This window comes from Dendrobates tinctorius, unplaced genomic scaffold (assembly GCF_039654945.1).
Source record: "Dendrobates tinctorius isolate UK_male_01 unplaced genomic scaffold, ASM3965494v1 ptg000040l, whole genome shotgun sequence".
Taxonomy (NCBI): domain Eukaryota; kingdom Metazoa; phylum Chordata; class Amphibia; order Anura; family Dendrobatidae; genus Dendrobates; species Dendrobates tinctorius.
In genome coordinates this window covers 28,855,573-28,865,041 of record NW_027361708.1, presented here as the reverse complement: position 1 = coordinate 28,865,041, position 9,469 = coordinate 28,855,573, and positions in this window count along the sequence as shown.

Genomic DNA, 9,469 nt, shown 5'->3' with positions numbered 1-9,469 from the left:
TTTATGTCAAATGAATGCAGAAATATAGAAAATTCTGTAGGGTTCACAAATTTTAAGCTTCACTGCATATGTGAAAATGTAGTATTCAAGAAATTGGGTATGATTGCATAATAGTGATGTCATCTGTGTATCCGCCATACTTCACCAGATTATGTGCAATTAGAATGCAATCCATAAAAAATACTTTTTTCTCACCATGGGACTGAGATATAGGCTAGTTAGCACTTAATTATCAATGCTCTGAACATAGAGTAAATGTGGAATAACAGTAACATTGTAAAACTTTACTGTCATTTAAATACTTTCAAGACCACAATGAGAGGAAAACTAAGGAGAATGGATGCATACAGCGATTCTTATTTCCACGGGTTATTGTAGTGTAGATACTGTAACGTCGATTTATTTGGTGTCTATAATGCATGTCCCAAACTGTGTGCAGCCAGTAGTTATAGCTGTGAGTCATCACTATAATCATGAATCCTTGGCTTTTTCCTTCCTGATTTTTGACCTCTACCTCTTTTTCTCCAACAGATATTTCAGCTGTACAATGTGGTAGCACTTCCTAGTACTGACACAAGCGCATAGTGAGTTTGATCCAAGTTTAAATCTTGTACTTTTGAGCCCTTAAGACTGTGAAAGTAAATGAGCACAAAGAGAAGCGTGTCCAGAAATAACTATTCTTGATAATAATTTCTGTTTCAGGATATCATTGTTTCCTTTTTATACATTGAATATTGAATTTGTACCTTTACCCTTAATAGCGTTAGAAAATGTTTCAAGGTCATAAAATTTGGGAAATTCAAGGGATTTTCTGGAACACAAAGAAAACCAGCGATGTAATGTAACATCAAGATTCCAAACAGTTTGTAACATACTCATTGTTAGGATTCAGCATGTTTCACAGTCCCAACAGTTGTCACTTGAATACACAATATGCAATTTGCATGCTTGAAGTAACATTATTAATACTTTGTCTTTGGTTTTTTTTTTTGCATGTATGTAAATGTGACATCGGCTGCCTTGCCCGTCGATGCCCCATCAGCGGCAGCACCCGCCGCAGCCTGTTCTTACCGGCGCTCCTCCACCTGCGCGCTCTCCCATCCTCACTCCCCTTCTGCTGCTGTGCTGTGCACCGTCCATAGGCCGCGGGCGCGCACCCGACCACTCTCTTTACCTGGCGGTGGGCGTTGCTGAGGGGCTGGGCTTCGTGACCACTTCCTGGCAATGAGGTATTTCTGGCGTCCTCCCTATGGGGAAGATGCCTGGTGATTGTGTTGTATTCCTGCACAGTTCTGGCCCCTATAGGTTTCTATTCTTCTCTTGTCTAGTTGTTTCCTCTGGCCCTGTTCGTGTCTTCCCTGTCCTCGCTCCGTTACCGTTCTCACTGTCTGTCCGCCTCTTCTCGTCCATGCATTCCACTTCGAGTCTCCCCTGCCTGTCATCTGTGTTCTTGCTTCCTGTCCGGTCTCCTTCCCTCCCCTGGGTTCTTTCATCCTCAGCTCGTTCTTTGCTATATCTGCCCCTGGAGCTTCCACCTCTGCCCGTCCTCTTCATCTGTGCCTCTTTCCTTCAGTCCTCTCGAGTATCGCTGCCTTGTTTCTTCCTTCTCCGGTATCCCCTGCTCAGGTACCCCAGTCTCTGTCCGGCATCCCTGTTCCACTTCTTGTCCTGCTTGTCCTTCGAGCCGTCCCTCTTGGTACCGGCTATCACGGGCCTGACCCCTGCGGTCTTGCCCCTAACGATCCCTGTATAGGGGTCGGTCATCATCTGGCGCGCTCGGCCCAGGGGCTCCAGGTCCGTGACCCAGAGGGTCCACTCTCGGACGTAGTCTGCTCCTGAGCATCACAGTAAAATGTATATGAGTGGTCATGGGATGACTGCAAAGACTGTGGGGAAAAAGCGCCATCCTAACAGTGTTTATAAAACTTACTGTAAGGATTTCCGATATTATATTACATGGCTAGTTTTCTTAGTCATCTAGAAGACTTCTTGTTTACATGGTGCTGCCCTATATGTCTGCTGACATTCAAAAACCTAAAAAGCTTGTGGAACATTGTAAGAATTAATATTTTCACAGTAATTCTTTCCATTTAGATTCTTCCTTCACAATTTTGATGAAGCTTTCAAAGAATACTGTGATGTCATACGTTAGCATATTTGGCAAAGTAGGATCTTGGCAGGATGGATTTGGTGTGTATACTTCTTTGATTATGTCAGGGGGACCAAATATCTATATATATATAAAGCTGAGTGTATGTATGTATGTGTATGTATCAAGCCACGCCCACTCCACATAGCCCCACTCACTCCACATAGCCACACTCACTCCATGTCCACACGCAAAGCCGCCTTCAGTACGTGGCAGGCACAGGCCATATCTTGCTCCATTGTGTCTAGAATGGAGTTGCTCCTGTGAGGTATGACGTCTAGGGAAAGGGAGAAGCCTCATGGATTATACCGCAACAGGAAGTTGCTGTGCATGTGAGGGGAAGAGAGGAGTGAGGAGAAAATGAGAGGACTGAGGGGAAAATGAGAGCAGTGAGGGGAAAATTAGAGGAGTGAGACGAAAATAGCTAACCACAGTTAGTTACTATGTCCGGGCAACGCCGGGCTCTTCAGCTAGTTTATTATGATAATAAAACATCCAGTGGGTTGCAAAGCTGAAGTAGACTCAAGATGTCATCCCTGCTGATTTTTTTCTTTTTGTAGCTGAAATTTTTAATCTATTTCAGACCATTAAGTAGGTTTAGTAAAACCAGTAAGGATAGCAAATTTTGCCTCCTGATGTTGTCTTTAGGCTATGCCTTTTTCTGTGAAGCCTCAAACCCTTCCATTTATGCAATGCTTTTTTGTCAAGTGAGATAAAAAATTGTCCCAGAGTTGTGGAACTTATAGCTTAGAATATTACCCCACTTTTTTCATTGCAGGACTGATGGGTTGCTTTGAAAGCTTCTGAAGCGCTAATAGTCCTTTTACATATTCATCACCAAAATAGAGAATGGCATACATCGGGCAGCATGGTGGATCAGTGGTTAGCACTGTAGCCTTGCAAGGCTGTAGTCCAGGATTCAAATCCCACCAAGGACCACATCTTCAAGGAGTCTGTATGTTCTCCTCGTGTTTAGTAATTCTGCGGGTTTTCTACGGGCTGTCCGGTTTTCTCTCACACTCCAAACACATATTGATAGGGAATCTAGATTGTGTTTCATTCCTGTTGATTTCATTAAAGAAGCTTTCCCATCTATTTTCTTTTTCAATTAAATATGTGTACAAGTGTGTGTGCATGTAATGTAGTATGAGTGTAGTAATAGACTCACCTACTGCTGCTTTCTCTGGTGTCTGCTCCACTTCTGCTCTTCAGACTCCTCTGGATCACACTGCGCTCTTCATAATCCAGAAATGGCTTTTACAATGTAAGCTTATGGAGTGTCAGAACGAGGCAACTTTTTAATCCCTTCAGGATTGGCCAATTTTTGACTGTTAGTATGAAAAATTTTTTTGCTCTTTTTTTGTCACATTCCTGGACCCAATTAGTTTTTCTTCGATAAACTGTATACGAGTTTTGTTTTCTGAGGGCTGATATTTGTCAGTGACACTAAGATATTAACTAACTTTTATTCACTCTTTATAGAGAAAAAAATAGAAAAACAAAAGTTCTGTCATTGTTTCATGCATTTTAAATGTTATGCTGTTCTCTATGCTGCATAATATAAAGTAGTAACTTTATAATGTGGATCAGTACGATTGTGGCAATACCAAAGATTATATACTTTTTTTATATTGTATCACTTATGTACAATAAATGAACTGACAGTCATGCATTTTCATTTTTTCTGTTATCAGGTTTTCTATGTTTTGTTTAAAGTGTAACTACATTTTGATGCAATGTTTTATATTTTGTAGACCTTTAAATTTAATGCAGACAATTCAAGTATCAGCATGTGCACAGTGTAAGGGTGTGGACAGGTTGATTGGGTTTCCCCAGAAAGAAACAAGTTCTAATACTGAATGTTAAGTGAATTGTGTCCAGTGTCTTTTTTAAATACTAGTAATGTGAAATGTCATGTATTATGTAATAAATGTAAATATTGTGACATGTGAGTTATGATGTGATTTGCAGTGGATGTTGGTAATATGTGTGTTGATGTGTTGCATTATAATGTTTAGCAATGTTAGTGATGAAGTTGTATTCTGCACAGCAAGAGGTAGCTGACATAAACGGTTAGAGTTAATGGTTTGGACTAGCCCAGAATGGGAAGGGCTATATTGGAATACAGTGTGGAACTTCCTGTTAGGGATGGAGATAGAGTTTGGAGCACAAAGTGAACAGACTAAAACATCCATGGGAAACAGTGCCACATTGGAGGGTGACTCAGAATGTGAGGAGACTGAAGAAAATGGGATATCAAGATCCTGAGGATGTGATAGAGAGACAGAATAGCCTTCCAGAGATGGGTCCTAGGAGAGGATGCCTAGCCACAAGACCTTGGGCTTGTAAGGCTGAAAGGTAAAGGGCCAAAAAAGGACTGAGAGACTGGGACTAGTAAAGGGTCTCGAGCTGGAGTTGTAGGGTGCTAGTAGTAAAAAAATAGGACTCGGAACCACTGAACAAGTAAAGGAGACTTGTTAATCAGGACTGTAGCTTTGAAACTGGGTTGTGGTGAAGTAGGGAAAAAGCCCTGGAGCTTACTGCAGAGGAAGGATACTGTGAGTCCCTGTTCCACTCACTTTGGTGGATTTGGCATACACTGGCTTGAAAATGCCAAATGTTGCAACATTTTTGCGCAAGTTGGTTTTGCATAAAAATGTTATAATATTTGAAATCTTTTTTATGATGAAAACACCTGTGCTAATCTGCCCCATAGGCTTTATATTGCTTGATATTGAATTTGTTCTCCTCTCTGTTTACTTCCCTCAGACAGAACTTGTGCGCTTCAACCCTTTGAGCAAATAATGGGTTCTCAGAACCTGTACCTCATTTGAACATCAAAGGCCTATAAAATATAATAATTTCACAATGTTTAAACCCTATTTTTTTTTAAAGACAATTAACCAATATCATTGATGTTTTTCTGTGGGTTGATATGATTCAAATGATTGCAAAATGATACCATTGTTTCGATTGTAGTACTTTTGCACAAAAAAATCTGTTTGTTCAACTATTATATATGTTTTTGGCTGTTATAATCTGTGGTATGGCGAGTGGCCATGTGGTTAATGGGTGGTATGTATCACAGAGGTAGGTGGCCCTGTGATGGAAGCCTGGGCTTGTTTTTCTCAGCACATCTACTGCTGAAGGTTACTATCATGATCCAGACCGGGTTTTGATTCCTGTCCTCCCCTTTTTCCTGTCTGGTCATGCCAGGGGTTAACTTTCTCAGCCTCTGTCTGATCTCAGGTTTGCTGTTTATCTCCGCTGCGTCCTGCAGACCATGTCAGTTATAGTTTCTGCCTACGGCGTGTGTAGCTGACCCCATTTGCCCTGATTTGTCCTGCTGCTTGCTTACTGAACTTGTGTCTGTTTATTCTTCTTCCCTTCATGACTCAGTGTTCCCCTTCCTTGTATTGACTCCTTGATTTTCACTTGGCTTGGACCCTTACTTGCTGTTTTGTCTCTTGTCTTTGGCATATCTGCTCCTGACCGGTACTGACCCATTTGGCTTGTTTGTGACTGTGTTTGCTACAGTCTTATATCGACCCGGCTTGTTTGACTATCCTGCTGCCACCTTGTTTTGGCCTCGCCGTTGCATTGCAGGTCTGGCCTTAGTGTGTGCAGTCCTCTCTCCACTCTATTGTCATCTATTGGAGCTTGAATTTACCTGCATTGCAGCGGCGTGACAGTTACTATACATAGGGAAAGATTCCAAGTGACTTGGAGAGATGGGTGGGGTCCAGCACCTACATACCCCACCCAAGAGGGTGTGTCTGAAGACCCAAGATGGAGTTCGTGTGTTTGTGCATGAACAGTGCTGGCTAGGCTGAGCCAGGGAGGAGGCCTGTGGTATACCTCCGGAAAGGATGCCTCTGAGAAGAAAAGGTATACGGGAACCTGTGGGATTGTTACGGACAGTTAATGGACAATCATCCGTGTTAGGCACACCAAGACTCAGCGAGGACTATGGGTTCAGTAGAGCCGAACCATTGCCAGATGGTGCACAGGTTGCTACATGTTTCCATGTACCTGAGATTCGGTTTATGCTGTGTATTAATAAACCAAATGGACTTTTGGTTTTAACCCTGAGTGTCCCAGCATATACCTCAATGACTGGCCAAGCGAGTACTCTCGTCCACAGATAGTGGAGAATTGTCACAATTCTTACACTCTTTAATTTTCTTTTTTGCATTTTATTGATTTTTTTAAAGAGTTTGTCCACTACTTTTACATTGATGGCCTATCCTTAAGTTAGGCCATCAATGTGTGAATGGCCGGGGTTCAGCACCTGCCACCCCTGTTGATCAGCTGTTATCGGTGGATGCGGCTGTAGGATCGTGCGCCGACTGGGGGTGGTCCCTCTCGGCTGCGAACTGTAACGAATGGAAGCGGAGGCAGAGATGGTGAAGTTCACATTCGTTTTTTATTTTTAAAGTGGAACCTCGGGACCAAGGTCCGGGGGGCTCTGATGGGGGCATAACTAGTGAGCCCCGGGTACCCATAGCAAAGCCCCTCAGACAGGACCAGAATGGAATACCCGGAGGACAAAGGTGCTACCTCCAGTTAGACCCTGGACATGTGGCAGCTGTCCCAGTGGGACCAAAAGGGATAACAGAAATGACAGCAGAGTTTGTAATGAGATTGGTCCTTGATCCAGGTAGATGGTGTGTAGCTGGCTCCGGTAACCTTGACTCAGTTCCTGGACTTGGATGGCTGTTGGCAGAACGGGATGGCTTTCGCCCAGATGATTGCAGGTATGACCAGGGTTATCAGGATTCAGATATTTCTGTGGAGACAGACAGCATAAGAAAATGCACAGAGACTGACTGCTACGCAGCGCAGACAGGTTAGCACCAGAATCGGATGTAGCAATGATTTATATTTGTTGCTCCGGCGCTCTCCCTATGGAGGAGAGGCCAGAAATAGCAGCCAGTGTGCTGCCATTGGATAATTGCTTATTTTGAAAAATGCACGCTGTCCCTTTAAGAAGCCTGGGGGGCGTGTGCGCGTGCCCTAATAGCTCTGGCTGAAGACCTGCCGACAGGCTGCCAGAAGGTGGGGGAAGGGGAGAGAACTGAACGCTGAGAAGCAGGATGGGACACAAAGGCAGCCGGCCGCTGCACAGGCACAGCGTGCAAGGCACGAGGTGAGTGCCCTGAACGGGAATGGGGAGCGGCGGCAGACCGAGGCGTAGAGTCAGGACAGGGACAGGGTGTAACACGAACAAACTGGAGACAGACACCAATGTGTGTTCAAACAGGTCCTCTTTATTGACTGTCCTCTCGACGACCACAGCACTACGTCAGCTCCTACGCACAGGCCCGGGTTCCTTTCACCTCTTTCTCTCCCCTAAAGAGACGTCCCTCATGATTCTTTCACTGTGGCTGCCTTAGGCCCACCACCACAGCGCTTCCCCTGGCTGAATCCGTCTGTTGGGTACCCCGTGCATCCTCTGTCCTGCAACTATCCTGTCAGTGCCAACCCCTGACTGCCTCTCCTTCCAGTCCCTTCCGGAGCTTGTCCTTCTTTAGGCTCCTCCTGAGCTGAGCTGCGCTGAACTTCTCCTGGACTGGATCCTTCCTCCCCAGGACTCTCTCCCTCTCTTTTTATTCCCTTGCCTGGGAATTCTCCTCTTGAGTTCCCATAACTCCGCCCACGATGACTTTGCGGTTTCTTAAGCATTATCTGCTGTTATGTCCTTTCCCTGCTTTCTTTTGTCTCCCTCTAGTGGCCAAACCTCAGTACTGCACCGTCTCCTTTTCCTGCTATTCTTTGTCTCCCCCTAGTGGCCAAAACTTGGTCCTACACCATCTCTTCCTGATTCCAGCTGTTTCCCTACACGTATATACAAATTCATGTCAGGTATATTTACTGCACATCTTTACATTCACTTTTCTTGTTCAGACAGGTCCATGGGTCAGTCCACTTCCCTACACGGCGGTGGCCTCCGGTCGTAAGTACTTACTTTTTACAGCATATCTGCCTCCTATTGATATGTATAGGAGGCGGATGTGTACAACTCTGCGGAGGTCAATACAAGTAGAAAGCCAGCTCTGCAGCTGATCAGTAGGGGTGCTGGGTGCCGGACCCCAGACGATCACAAATTGACAACCTATCCTATGGATAGGCCATCAATGTAAAAATAGTGGACAACCTCTTTAACCATGCAAGAGCCATACGTTATTGAACCTTTTTTTTTACCTGGTTATTTTTCATTTTCCTACAATGTTTATGGAACTTTTTCCCTTTTTTTATTTCTTTGATTTTCTTCTTCCACTAGGAACTTGAACACATGGTAGTTTCATCACTTGTAAGATACTGTTCAATACTTTTTCCTATCTAAATCTGACAGCCAGTCACTTGAGCATAGATACAGGATCTCAGCTGAATTTTAGTCCATTTCTTCAGTTAGCTAATATATTTTTCTAGGAAATGATTTTTTCCAATGCTACCAAAGATCTTCTATGATGTTTGGCCAGGGTTCACACATGCGAGAAACTCGGATGAGTCTGTCATCTTAATGCCCGCCACTGCCGCGGCACTCGGATCGGAGCGTACGGCTGCATGTATTTCTATGCAGCTGCATGCTCTGCTCCCGAGTGCCGGCGGCAATGCCGGGTATTAAGATGCAAGACTCGTCCGAGGTTCTCGCATGTGTGATCCCGGCCTTAAAGTTAGATCACGCATCCTGATGAAGGCACCAGTACAGGGTTGAAATGCATAGACTCATTAAAATGACTATTCCTTTACCCATGAGCCATCTTTTTCCAGCAACACCCATTGGTTTCTCATTTTTCTTTTGCATCGTCCATTATAAATTTGCACTTTAGTTCTTTTCACAGAAGTCACTTTAACACCCCTGTTCTTGTGATCATTGCTGGTCACTGTGGTCAGACCCAAAGCGATCATATATTTATCACCTCTGCTTTGGATAAGTGATACATGTCCAATTAAAAATAATAGTTTACCAATAGCGTAGAATGAAAAAACAACTTTGCAAGCTTACTGTAATCTATCTTACCATTGTCCTTTTTTCCTTCTACCTCCTAAAGTGTTCATTCAATATAAATTTACAGCTAAAATATATCTAAAGAGCACAAAAGACATATTTTCAGCTCCACAGAAAACTTACAATTGACAACAGAAGTATGGAATGTTAACAAAAGTACAGAGCAGTGTAGCAGTGAATCCAGCACTGGGGTAAGTTTCTATCTCTCATTTTGCAGCTGCGTTCTTCTCACTGAAACTCCCCTTCCCATCTAATCGACTTCTATGGGCAACTGTAACCTGAGCACTCCATTAAGCTGAAAAGCCATC